The sequence below is a fragment of the Saccostrea cucullata genome, unplaced genomic scaffold, assembly GCF_032062105.1.
Source record: "Saccostrea cucullata isolate Sc308-1 unplaced genomic scaffold, CSIRO_AGI_Scuc_v1 ctg2761, whole genome shotgun sequence".
NCBI classification, from domain to species: Eukaryota; Metazoa; Mollusca; class Bivalvia; order Ostreida; family Ostreidae; genus Saccostrea; species Saccostrea cuccullata.
In genome coordinates, this window is record NW_026940720.1 from 70,143 (window position 1) to 84,935 (window position 14,793).

Sequence of the window (14,793 nt, forward strand, 5' to 3'; positions counted from 1 at the left end):
TTGTGAATTTTTTTTTATTACTTAACTGCCTTAAATTTTTCACTCGCATTGAGGCGCCATTACTTGCTAGTTTAGGGCTGCAAATGTTTACTTGTATTCGATACTTCAAAAAATGAGCAGTGGGAAGTTTCCTGTGCAGTGTTGAATTTATATATGTTGCCGTTGCTCATCTACAGAATTATATTTTTAAAAATCATTTTGAGTGTACTCACAAGTACTCGCAATTTAAATAAAAAAAGATACTCGAGTTTCCGTTGGACATCTACGAATTTCTAGAAAAGTCAAGTTCATCAACAAAGTGAAGTTCACAAAAAATATATAGGTTAATTATGAGTAAATTACATTCATAAGCATCTCACCATCTTTCTTTTCCTTGTATACTTTTTAAATATTGCCGCCATACAACTAGCTGAAATCGTTGTAGCGTAGTACGGGCTTCGTTATATAAACCCCCCTATCCACTTTCACATGACTCAAATTATCAAATGAAAATACGCCGTGCGAACTGAAAACCAATCAACAGCTTGCACGGAAAGTTCCTATACAAAACTACTTTTGCCACACAAGCCGTGCAACATCGTATTATCAAACACCTATATATAATAAACAAATGCTAAGTATTTAAAGCCCGAGATAATAAGCACCGCCTTCAGATTTACCTGGTCTGTATTCCCCCGTCAATCAAATAAATTAAGGTCCATCATTGGGTACTTGGAAATGATTGACATTTAGCTGCTAGTCCCTGTGTATATCTTTTTCACCTTGTTTGACACGCGTGGCCACCATCAAATTAACTTTCGGTCCTCTGATGTTGACCGCTAAATTGCCATCGCAATGAGGGGTCATTTCGATGTAAACAATTTTAGCTTGATTATAATTGATTATAATTATCTGTATTACAAACATTGAAAAATGAAAATGTTCTCATAGTGTTTCAATAAAATAAAATCGTGTAATTTTTTTTTCTAATGAAAAGTGCATAGGTGGCTGAAATTTTGTTTTTACTCGTGAAAAGATTCTTGGTTTGAGACCCGGCGAAAAAATTACGATGAAAATAAAGGAGAAAATAACCTGGTCACATTTTTTGCTTGAAATGGATAGTAAGGTTGAAAACAAAATGTCTGATTAGTAACAACTTCGCCTGGACAAGTATTACAGTATTTAGAGTTTCTTTCTTTTCCTTTTCCCTTTTTATAACCGAGCATTTCTTGCTACGTGGGTTTTTACCTCCGTTCAAGGTCACAGGTGTTAAAAACAGTTTTAAAAGAAATACAGAAGTTAGCAATAAATCAAGATTTTGTTTTAAGTTTTTTTTAATTATAATCTGAATTTACTTATCGATAAAATACACACATTTGTATGTAATTTTAACTTAACGTAACCATGCATCGTTATGACAAATTTTTCACAAGATACAGAATGTACATTGCTAAAAATAGGACCACGCGACTTTTTATACAAACGGGAAGTAACTGTTTCTATTTGACCGTGATCGAAGCTCTAATTGAATCGATATTTACGATAATTATGAATAGTTTTTAAGATTTTGAAAGGGACAGACAAGGATGAGTATTTTACTGTTGAATTTATACCTGTATTTCATTATATTTCTTTTAACAACGAACTCATTGATAAGTCATTGCTGCTGTGACAAACAATGTAAGGTACATACCGTAGATTTTTTTTCCTTTTTTTCACAAAAGTCGACCGGTGAGATTTCTTCTTGTTTTGATATTTAATATGTCAGAAATTATGGAATTTTACAATGATCATTTACTATTACTAATGATATTTTTTATTACGATGTCGAGATCTACTAAGTTTATAATGAACAGTAGGTAAGCAAGCTGTACAGATAATACTTCCTGTGTATGCTGTTTGTGTATAGGGATTAGCGCTTCCCACGGTCCGCACGACCATCAATGTCTCGGGGTACCACGCATGTAAAATTTAGTCCCTCCCCTTACCTGAGAAAACCGTACGGTTAAAAATCTCGGCCTTTAAGTTTAATGTTTTATTCGAGTTGGCAGTTATTGTCCACAGTGGTCTACACAACAGTGGGGCAGCCGGCAAACTGGCATACCCCCAACATCAACATAAGTTGTGCCCTCCCTGACGGGAAAAGTAGCACGCTGGGTTGACCTCATTCGTGCTACGGACACATTTCAACACAAATTGTCTTTTAATTATATTATTTTGCTTTAGATTTACATTATATAAGATATAATTTTCAAAGTCAACATCACATATATCAACATCAACCATCACATATATCAACATCGACCACAAAAAGTCAACAAAATCAGCAGTTCAATGGTTAAATTGAAGGTGACGATTTCGCCAATACGACCACTGTGAAGTATAGTCTACTGTCTTTCCCCGAACTCCTCGACATCATGGATAATTTGCCAAGTTGACCCATGTCACGCATGGTATTCGGCCAGAGATCATTCCAAAGGTCCTAGAATACGGAAATAGCTGGCAATTCTGATCATCATCGTTAGTCTCCTTCAACGAAATATCCGATACCTGAAAAGACAACAAAAAAAAACAAACCCACAGCAGAAAAAAAAATTCTCAATAACATTTCCCCAACTTTAATAAATTGGGTATAGCTAACCCATGTAAAACAATGTAAACGTAATTTAAAAAAAAACAAAAGGAGAAAGGGTATATACTTAACAACTAGCTAAAGGGTTGAGGTGGGAGGGTATTTCATAATACAGAAGAATACATGGGATACTTTCATCACCCACCTTTCATTTTCATTGACGTATAGAAAAGGGAACCTGTAAACCTAGTGACTAAGTACCGACACTGAATGGATGGATAAATAAATTCCGGCTTATCTCATTTATTAGTTTTTTCACAAAAAGGTGGTGAATGATGACATATAATTTAAGGATAGAGCTTTGATAACGACGCATATTGTGAGATGAACTCAAATATGCGGTATTATCAAAGACCTATATATAATAAACAAATGCTAAGTATTTTTAGTTTAATGTTTTATTCGAGTTGGCAGGTATTGTCCACAGTGGTCTACACAACAGTGGGGCAGCCGGCAAACTGGCATACTCCCAACATCAACATAAGTTGTGCCCTCCCTGACGGGAAAAGTAGCACGCTGGGTTGACCTCATTTGTGCTATGGACACATTTCAACACAAATTGTCTTTTAATTATATTATTTTGCTTTAGATTTACATTATATAAGATATAATTTTCAAAGTCAACATCACATATATCAACATCAACCATCACATATATCAACATCGACCACAAAAAGTCAACAAAATCAACAGTTCAATGGTTAAATTGAAGGTGACGATTTCGCCACATGGGCACCGTAAGTGCCCATGCACCACCACCTGGTGGGGGTAGGCAAATTCAATTTAACCACCCACCATGGACTCCTAGCCTACTCAAAACCCTCAGCAACCCATCAATCGTGAACATCACTCTCTCTCATTTCCAACCCACTGTAGATCTGCTGCATTAAAGTAATTCTGGTTTCCCTTCAAATCAATCGTGCCTAACGCCCCCCCCCCCTTCCCTGATTTTATATCTTTAGAAGTTGTATTGCTTAGGGTCTCTATTTCTATTATTAATATCCAGCTATATTACCAAGTCAGAAAGAAAGAATTAACTGGACTAATGCAAGAAAATAATGTAGAAAATATGTCTTATCTAGATTTAACCCCCCCCCCCTTTATTTATTTGTTTATTCATTTTTTGAATTTTATTTCTTATTTATTTTTAAGGTGATATGAAAGAAAAATTTGTAAAATACTTTGCTGCAAAGATTACAAACAAGATGAATGAGCACCTATACTCTCTACCCCTCCCCCTCCCCTTTCAGCATGATTATGCTGTTCCTGTATTGTTGACAATAATTTTAAGTGTTCTTATTCCCAATTTGTAAACTGCAGAACATGTTTTGTGATAAATGTATTTTGTAATATATCTTGCTAGTTCTGAAGTAATGAGGTCATACAAGTACCACTTATTTTTGAAACCAAGCTCTTCCAAGGACCATGCAAAATAGATTAAATCTTGTATCTACTAATTATCTTTCAAGCAAAGAAACACAATAGAGGACTTTGTATTTACCCCTAAGTATTTGTAAATGTAGATGGACTGCACCAGACATGTAAGGCACATATGACTAAAACTTTTATTCTAAATCCCTTCCCAGCTGATGCTTTATCAAAAAGGCATGATCTTCCTACACCAATAAAAATCACTTCCTACTTTGTGAATTTTGCCCCCCCCCCCTTCCCCCCTGCAAAAATATGCTATGGAAAAGGTTATTAAAAATATAGACTTAAAATTCTTTTTAAGGCTGTAAAAATGGATATATGATAGAGAGCATGAAAATTAATATGCTAAGTAAGTGGAAACCTATCCTTTATCTAATACCCTAAAATTCTGGTGAAGTTTATCTAATCTTAGCACTATCAAACTTTAACTCCTACTCACATGTGGATTGGTATTTGTATCCCCTAGCTAACCTGTATTTCACTCCAGCATGCTATAGGTTCACGACGAGGTTCACGAAGAGATGCTTTTGACTTAGCTCAGAGGAGTTAACCTGTATTTGTACCCACTAGCTAATGCATGGAAGTAAACTACATGTACATATGCACCGACTAATGCATCTTAATCCCATATGAGATTAATGTGTAAACATAAAATAATTAAGCTAACTGCTCAAATGAAGGATAAACACATATCATATCACATGCGAATGGCAACTGTCTTAAACTGATATTTTTGATGGGGAAATGCCCCTGTGTAAGCTTTTTTAGGTCACCTGAGTCACTCAGGTGACCTATTGCTATCTGTTTTCGTCCGTCGTCGTACGTCGTTCGTCGTCAATCGGTCGTAAACTTTTGAACATTTTCAGCTTCTTCTCTGCAACCACAGAACCAATTTCAACCAAATCTAGTACAAAGCATCTATGGGTGAAGGGGAACAAAAATTGTGAATTTCATGATCCCTGCCCCCCTGGGGCCTGGGGAGTGGGGCCAAAACCACTTAAATTAATGCAATCTTTAAAAATCTTCTTCTTTACTCCTGGACATCAAGCAGTCAAACTGTTTGCATGATTGTAATCAGCACTGAGTCCTCTACCAAAATTGTAAAATTCATGGCCCTGAGGTCAGGGGTTCTTGTGCTAGGGTGGGGCTAAATAAGTATATAGTGAAAATGCATTATTTCTTTGAAAATCTTCTTCTCTGCTCCTGGGTATTAAATAAACTAACTAAGTACATAGTTATGATGAGCAAGAGTGCCTCTACCAAAATTGTGAATTTTATGGCCCCAGGGTCAGGGGTTCTGGTGTTAGGGCGGGGCTCTATTGATTATATAGTGAAAATGCATTATTTCTTTGAAAATCTTCTCTGCTCCTGGGTATTATATAAACTAACTAAGTACATAGTTATGATGAGCAAGAGTGCCTCTACCAAAATTGTGAATTTTATGGCCCCAGGGTCAGGGGTTCTGGTGTTAGGGCGGGGCTCTATTGATTATATAGTGAAAATGCATTATTTCTTTGAAAATCTTCTTCTCTGCTCTTGGGTATTATATAAACTACATAAGTACATAGTTATGATGAGCAAGAGTGCCTCTACCAAATTGTGAATTTTATGGCCCCAGGGTTAGGGGTTCTGGTGTTAGGGCGGGGCTCTATTGATTATATAGTGAAGATACACGAATTCTTTGAAAATCTTCTTCTCTGCTCCATAGTATCAAATAAACTAACTAAGTACATAGTTATGATGAACAAGAATGCCTCTACCAAAATTGTAAATTTTTATGGCCCCAGGGTCAGGGGTTCTGGTGTTAGGGAGGGGCTCTATTGATTATATAGTGAAAAAACATTAAATCTTTGAATATTTTCTTCTCTGCTCCTGGGTATTAAGCATATGAACTACCTATATAGTTATGAGCAAGGGCCCTTATCTTCCAGAATTGTGAATTTCAAGGCCCCAAGGTCAGTAGTACCATAGAGGGGGGTCTGTACTGAAAAATAATGAATTGTTTGAAATCTGCTCCTTGGTATTAATCAAATACTTTTGAAAAGCAAGGATGCCTTTTCAAAAATTGTGCAATGTGTGGATCTAGGCCTAAGAGTCAAGGGTTCATGTGTGGTAGCGGCACTACTGATTATTGCTGAATATTACTGATTTGTTGAAATGCATTTTTTGTTCCCCTACCCTGCCTATGGGTATTAAGTAACCAAACTAAGCAACTGCTAAGTGTATAGTTATGATGATCAAAATTGTAAATGCTATAGCATCTGGCTTAAAACATGGATCAAATTCAATCACTGGAAAGTTGTTGCATAATGCTCAGGTGACCTATAAGGCCCATGGGCCTCTTGTATAATATTCTAAACAAATTATTTGATACTCAGGCAAATATTCACTACTGGTAAGATGATCACACACATGAACATGTCTGTGTATGAATGAAATGAATTTTCCTTTTGATCATGTTCCTAGGAAAATAATTATTTTCATCATTTTTTCATCAAAGGATTTACTATATAAGATGAATAAAGAAAAAGTAAGACCAGTAAACCAAAACAGGACCAAATAGGCCATGACTGAAGTTCAAGTGCATTCTGCAAGAAAGTGGACAGCCTAGATTTTGTTAGGTCACCTGAGTCACTCAGGTGACCTATTGCTATCCGTTTTCGTCCGTCGTCGTCCGTCGTGTGTCGTGTATCGTGTGTTAACATTTGAACATTTTCAGCTTCTTCTCTGAAACCACTAAACCAATTTCAACCAAATTTGGTATACAGCATCTATGGGTAAAGGGGAACAAAAATTGTGAATTTCATGGTCCCCGCCCCCTGGGGCCTGAGGGGTGGGGCCAAAACCACTAAAATTAGTGCAATCTTTAAAAATCATTTTCTTTACTCCTGGACATCAAGCAGGCTAACTGTTGACATGAATGTAATAAGCATTGAGTCCTCTACCAAAATTGTGAAATTCATGGCCCCAGGGTTAGGGGTTCTAGTGCTAGGGTGGGGCTAAATAGGTTATATATTAGTGAAAATGCATTATTTCCTTAAAAATGTTCTTCTCTGCTCCTGGGTATTAAATAAACTAACTAAGTACATAGTTATGATGAGAAAGAATGCCTCTTCCAAAATTGTGAATTTCTTGGCCCCAGGGTCAGGGGTTCTGGTGTAAGGGCGGGGCTCTATTGATTATATAGTGAAAATGCATTGAATCTCTAAAAATCTTCTTCTCTGCTCTAGGGTATTAAATAAACTAACTAAGTACATAGTTATGATAAGCAAGAGTGCCTCTTTCAAATTTGTGAATTTCATGGCCCCAGGGTCAGGGGTTCTGGTGCTAGGGCGGGGCTAAATAGGTTATATAGTGAAAATGCATTATTTCCTTAAAAATCTTCTTCTCTGCTCCTGGGTATTAAATAAACTAACTAAGTACATAGTTATGATGAGAAAGAATGCCTCTTCCAAAATTGTGAATTTCTTGGCCCCAGGGTCGGGGGTTCTGGTGTTAGGGCGGGGCTCTATTGATTATATAGTGAAAATGCATTGAATCTCTGAATATCTTCTTCTCTGCTCTGGGGTATTAAATAAACTAACTAAGTACATAGTTATGATGAGCAAGAGTGCCTCTTTCAAATTTGTGAATTTCATGGCCCCAGGGTCAGGGGTCTGGTGTTAGGGCGGGGCTCTATTGATTATATAGTGAAAATGCATTGAATCTCTGAAAATCTTCTTCTCTGCTCCTGGATATTAAATAAACTAACTAAGTACATAGTTATGATGAGCAAGAATGCCTCTTCCAAATTTGTGAATTTCTTGGCCCCAGGGTCAGGGGTTCTAGTGCTAGGGCGGGGCTATATAGATTATTCAGTGAAAATGCATTATTTTTAAAAAAAAATTCTCCTCTGATCCTGAGTATTAAATAAACTAACTAAGTACATAGTTATAATGAGCAAGAGTGCCTCTTCCAAATATGTTAATTTCATGGCCCCTATGTCAGGGGTTTAGCTATTTGGTGTAAGGAGAGGGAGGCTCTACATTACATAAATTCTTTGAAAATCTCTTCCTTTGCTCCTGGGTATTATGCCAATGATCTAAGTATATATATATATTTATGATGAGGAAAGGTGCATCTAGCAAAATGGTTAATTTCATGCCCCCCTGGGTCAGGGGTATCGGGGGGGGGGGGTACATAGTCTGAAAATAAATGAATGCTTTGAAATTTACTCATTAGTATCAATCAACCATATTTGATGAAATAACATTTATAATGATAAAATTTTGAAATATGTGGCCCCAGGGTCTATGGTTTCTGTGGGATGGGGTGCACAATTGCATGGTTTAGAATGGAAGTGCATTTTTCTCTTACTTACTCTGATCTACTTATGGGTGTTAAGTGACTATCTAGTAAGCATTGCTAAGTGTATAATTATGATAAGCAGTAGTGCCTCTTTGCAAAATTGTGAATTTCATGGCCTCTGGTTTAAAACACAAACTAAATTCAATTGTTGGAAAGTTGTTACATGAAACTCAGGTGACCTATAAGGCCCGTGGGCCTCTTGTTTATATATATTTTTAACAGTAAACGCATACTATTAAAAAGATCAGAAATGGAAATGGAAATGGATCTGATTGTAACGTAGCCTGTGGATCAATATGTGTCTGACACCCCCACCCCCCAAAAAAGAATTTGTATCTCCTATGCTGTTAGGTAATCTCGCCTTAAGCATTATTTATATATTTATTTATTTATTTTAATCTTATAATTCCCAATAAATAAAAACAGTTACCTAAACAATTTATCCTTTGTGAATTTAAATCTGTGAATATAGAATTTTAACTGAAGCAACTTTTATCTGTGTGAAGATAGCAAAACTTTTTATCTACCAACTTAGAGACAAAGCAGAAACCAGCACTGCCAAAAAATTAAGCCCCATTTTAAACCTTACACCGGAAATCTCATTATAACCCATTTTTTAAATTTATTTATTGATTTATTTATTATTATTGCATGACCATTCATACAGCATATGCCATAAGGAAAATACATAGAAAGAACCAGGACTGTGAGCCTTTTTCAAATGAGCCTGCATTGACTTTAGCACCTGAAGAACTCTGTAATTTGTCCCTCATCCCGTTGCCAAACTGAATAACTTGAGTAAAATTGGTAAAAGTTCAGGGACTTTAATAAACAAGTAATTAGACACATATTTTTTTTAGAACATTGTCAGGAAATAAAGCCCATGCTGAAATTAATCTCTGTGTGAATAATCGACATTTGTGAAATAATCTAAATACATGTAATAATAAATTTAGTGATTAATCTCTGTGTGAATAATAGACACTCGTGAAATAATCTATATAATAAATTTAGTAAAATAAGTTTACCTGATTTTCCATGTTAACTTAAGATGGTACAAAACTTTTCATTTACTAAACACAACTATATAAAATACAAGGCATTTATGCAGTTAAGGAAATGTATGTGTCTTTATTGTGTTATAATTATATCATCAAACCTACTCACTTAAGGTACAGGCCGTGTTAGAGAAATTCATAATTATGTTCATATACACTGGAGATGGCTTCCAAATGAATGAACAGCCTGACCTTCATTTATTTCCTTTATGATTATGTATAATTTTAACTAAACCAAAATGTCAACACAGAATATATATGCGAAACATGCCTTAGACCCCATCTTTGACTTACTTAATCTGAACCCTTGTATATATATCAACCAGCAAAATAGTAGCTAGCCTTGCTAGATATCTACATGTAGTTAATTAAAATAAAATTCGGGGAATCCTATCTATATCAACTAGTGAACCAATGAGGTCCTAAATTACTATGCACACATAATTGTTCTGGTTGAGTCTGAAGTTGTGCTCCTTGTCAAGCCCCCTAAGAGAGGAGATATCCGAATAGGTGAGGATGCTGCTGGTCCTAACATAACTATTATGTAGATTTGACAGACAATGTACAATTCAACTCTGGTGCATGGAACCTATGCCCCCCCGATTTTACAGTCTGAATTGTTCATTGTAATGCTTCCATCCAACTGAAATTTTGACTCAAAATCTATTGTCATCATTTGTATTTACTTACCTTGAGTTTTGTCATAGCATTGTACAACTGTGAATATGTATTAATTCATATACATAAAATTCATTAATTGTAATATAACATTCAAATTCTGTATTTCACTTCACACTATTTCATTTCACAATTGATTACTGCCTTTGTTGCAATTTCATATCTTTCATGCCTCTCTTTGGACCTTATTAAAGTTGAATGGCCTTGATTGAAAATTTATATACTTTAATTAGAATTCTGTTCTTTGTGAATCTAGCTAAATAACATTTCTAAAGACATGATTCAATAGATTTTTCAAACTTTTATTAATTCTCAATCTGTATTTTTTTCTATTTATTCAATGTTTTAAGGAAAAAGGTAGTTTTTTTAAAATGTCACAAAATATTTTGAATATACTGATAAATACAACAAACCCAAAGTTACAAAAGCATACTTATATTGTAAGAGTTATAACTATGGATATTCCCATTTCTAAACCCCGTAAAGATAGGCCAAGGGACCTAAGTATCTAAACATAGGCTACCATGTGTACGGATGCTCATTGACCAGTGACCTTGAATAACAAGGACCGAATAAAGTTGAAGTTCATAGCTATTTTTACATAAGCTCATTTTGTTTAAATAATATTTAACTAAGTACGCTTTTCTTCATCCAAAATCTGCTGATGAAGTTGGCTATTATTACCATATTAGCTTATCTTGTACCATGTGCCACTGTTTAAAGTATGGACGGGTGGCAAATCGATCTGTTTCAATCCAATGAAATATTTGCCATCGAGCAATATCAATGTTAATAAGATAATCCATGTTGATTCTTTGACTGAAACGTAACTTTAAAAACTGGAAACTATGATAAAATATTTCATAATACAGAAGAATAAATCGGATACTTTCATCACCCACCTTTCACTTTCATTGATGTATAGAAAAGGGGAGATAACCCGTAAACCTAGTGACTAAGTACCGACACTGAATGGATGGATAAATAAATTCCGGCTTATCTCATTTATTAGTTTTTTCACAAAAAGGTGGTGAATGATGACATATAATTTAAGCTTTGATAACGACGCATATTGTGAGATGAACTCAAATATGCGGTAACATATTATAACAATGTAAAACTAGTGCTAATTGTAACGGGGACCGTTACAGATGTTCCCCAAACGCTCCCCATCTCCCTTTTGGTGCCATATTCCCCGTAATCTCTAAATAAGAAATACTTTATGGAATTTAGACTTAATCAAGGTCTTCCAAGAAATATACAAAATATATTAAAAAAATAGGCATTGCACGCGTGTTCATGTGCGTAACGACCATATTATCTTGTCTACACTATCTAAAATTTTAATAATATCAAAGCATTTAATCCAAAAGTATTAAAAAATGCACTCATTCGAGTGTATTTTTTATTTTACTCATTTCACGTGCAAGAGAGTTATAGCCATTTGAAGTTTCAGCCAATCAGATTGCAGCACACGTGCATGCGCGTGATTTCATGAATATTTTCTATATCATATTTTAGGATATCGTAATGCATGACTATGTTTTAAATTTCAATGCATTTCGTCAAAAAACAAAGGAGATATAGCCATTTAAAGTTTTAGTCAATTAGATTACAGCACGCGCGCATGCGCATGCTTTTATTAAAATTTTAATATATCATGCTGTAGATCTTCATAATGTAGGACCATGTTCAAAATTTCAAAAGATTATGACAAGAAACAAGAAAGATATTGAGACTTTAGTTTCAGCCAATCAGAGCAAAGCGCACGTGCATGCGCGTGAGATCTTGCTATTTTGACCATGCCATCTTGTCTATACTACTAATGTATCCTTACATTATGAGTTTCAAAGCATTTTATCAAAAAATAGAAAAGTTCCGACTATATCTATTATATTGGTTATTTCAAGTGTTGCACGTGCGCGCTCTTGCAAGCACGTGCGCGCAAAATGACCTTGATTCCGCAAATCTGCATAACATGTCTACTTATCCTAAAAAGGTTTTACCTACCTCGGACGAACAGTTTACAAGATCATTCCCGGACAAAAAAGTACCCAGGAAGAAGAAGAAGAAAAATAATAATAATAATAATAATAACTAGTGCTAATTGTAACGGGAACCGTTACAGATGTTCCCCAAACGCTCCCCAACTCCCTTTTCGTGCCATATTCCCTGTAAGTTTCATTAAAGAAGGCAAAATCTATTCATTTAAGATGTAAACAACGTTTTCCCAAAAGTAAACCAAGTATTTCAAATTTAAGCAATGCAGGGGTGCGCATGTGATTGCATGAGCGTAATGACGATATCATCTTGTCTACACTATTTTACTCATATGCACGTGCATGATGACCATACCTTCTTGTAGGAGTCCATTATGTCTGTCTATGTTCTTAATCCCATCCTGTTTGGTTGAAAAACAAGGGAGTCATAGCCATTTAAAGTTTAAGCCAAACAGATTGCAGCGCACGTGCATGCGCATGTTTCCATGACAATTATTATATATCATATTGTAGGACATCTTAAAGTATGCCTATGTTTTAAATTTCAAAGCATTTTGTAAAAAAACAGAAAAAATATTGAGATTTTTGTTTCAGCCAATCAGAGCAAGGTGCACGTGCACGCACGTGCATGCATGTGAATAGTACCATACCATCTTGTAGGAGTCCTTTATGTCTATCTATGTTCTAAATCCCATACTGTTTGGTTGAAAACCAAGGGAGTTATAGTCATTTAAAGTTTCAGCCAATCAGATTGCAGCGCACGTGCATGCGCGTGATTTCATGATTTTTTTTATATATCATATTGTAGTACATCCTAATACATGTCTATGATATAAGTTTCAAAGCATTTCATCATAAAACAAAAAAGATATTAAGATTTCTGTTTCAGCCAATCAGAGCAAAGCGCACGTGCATGCGCGTGAGTTCATGCAAATTTGACCATGTCATCTTATGTACACAACTTATATATCTTTATATAATGAGTTTCAAAACATTTTATCAAAAAATGTAAAAGTTACAACCATATTAAATATATCAGTCAGTTTACTCATTGCACGCGCCCGCACGTGCATGCGAATGCGCGCAAAATGACCTTCGTTCGGCACATCTACACAACATGCCTACTAACCCTAAAAAGGTTTTAACTTAGTTTGGTGAACAGTTTCTGAGAACACTTCCGGACAAAAAAGTACCGGAGAAGAAATAAGAAGAAAAAAGAATAATAATAATAACTAGAATCTTGTTGCCATGGCAACAAATAAGTCTTCCGTTCTTCTAAATCTGTTAGAATTTGCTTTTTTTTCTCTGCAAAAAACATAGACATATCTATTCTAAAAGAAAAAAAAATGCAAAAAGGTCTTTCAGTACTTAAGGTACTTTGATTTTCATGATCAATCATTTTGGCACTCATAAGAGCTACATATGTATCATAGACAAACCAACAGACGAACGAACACCGTACTCTCATAAACTTCACTGTGTTTATGTTTGGCACAATTGTGATGGTGTTATAAAAATGTCATGAACTATAAGTTAGTACCACATAAAACGTAAAGTCGTTGATTTTTAAAGTAATACTATCGAGATTTACCAGCAGAAAGATTAATTTATTCAATTACAGGAATTATTCAGCAACCGATTAATTGATTATATGTTGTTTAACGTCCCTCTCGAGAATTTTTCACTCCACTCGCCGGTGGAGACTGCAAAATGTTGTCCTATAACTTGGCGCTTATCGCCACTGAGCAGTGGGGAATCTTTTTAAGCCAGTACCATCAGACATACGGGACCTCGATTTTTAAAAAACGATCTCATCTGAAGGACCGGTCTCCACGTCCCACAACTGAAGTCAATAACATAGGTGCTTGGTTTCAGGATTGTGTATTATGTGTTTTTCTATGTGTGTCTGAATACCATCATCAAAATAAAAATAAAAATTCGCTGAAATTAGCACGTTTTAAAAATGTCATATTTACTGTATATAAAAAGAGTAAAGGAGCGTCACTCTCCATCCTTTATATCAGGGGGTACCTCGGTTCACACTTAATTTTCATCTATCTCTACATTTTTCCTACTAGTGTCGGGTGACATCTAGCTTCAAAAATGATTGATTAACGCCTTTCAAACGTCTGCCGATTTGAACTTGTCGTATAAAACATGCAGTACTTAAACCCAAAACGTCCTCGATTCTTGACCTGTTTATTCCAAAGCAACGGAAGTGCCGATTTTTAAGAGAACAGAAACTGCTTTTTGGACTCACAGAAAAAAATATCATATAAAGATATGCATATTGAGACTTTTTCATTCATTTAGAACATAGGATGCGTGCCTTATTTGCGCAGGAAAAATATTCAAAGACAATGGACTATTTGTGAGCAGAAATCACTATTGTTTACTTATATTGGGAAATATATGAAAATAATTAATCAAATTTCTTACTGTTGGTCTACTTTATTGCTAAAAATATTTTAATCTATTATAAATTATGTAATTAACGGTATATAACAATTTTTTTAATCTTACATCTAAGGGCAGATCACTCTAACTGCAAAAAACTACCCAAGAAATAGAGCTCTTTCGTGTGCAGTGTTTAGAGCGTCCTTAACGATGAAAAATGTAAAGGCGTCCCGGAATTACATAGAAAATCTAGAGAGGTCAGAAACCGCGC

The 14,793-nt window shown here is 35.2% G+C and overlaps 1 protein-coding gene across 1 annotated transcript in view; it reads left to right on the forward strand.

The window, feature by feature from the left end:
• LOC134256041 (galanin receptor type 1-like) overlaps positions 1–14,793 on the forward strand; it is a 65,411-nt gene that overhangs the window by 43,397 nt on the left and 7,221 nt on the right. The gene's annotated exons all lie outside the window — the stretch shown is intronic.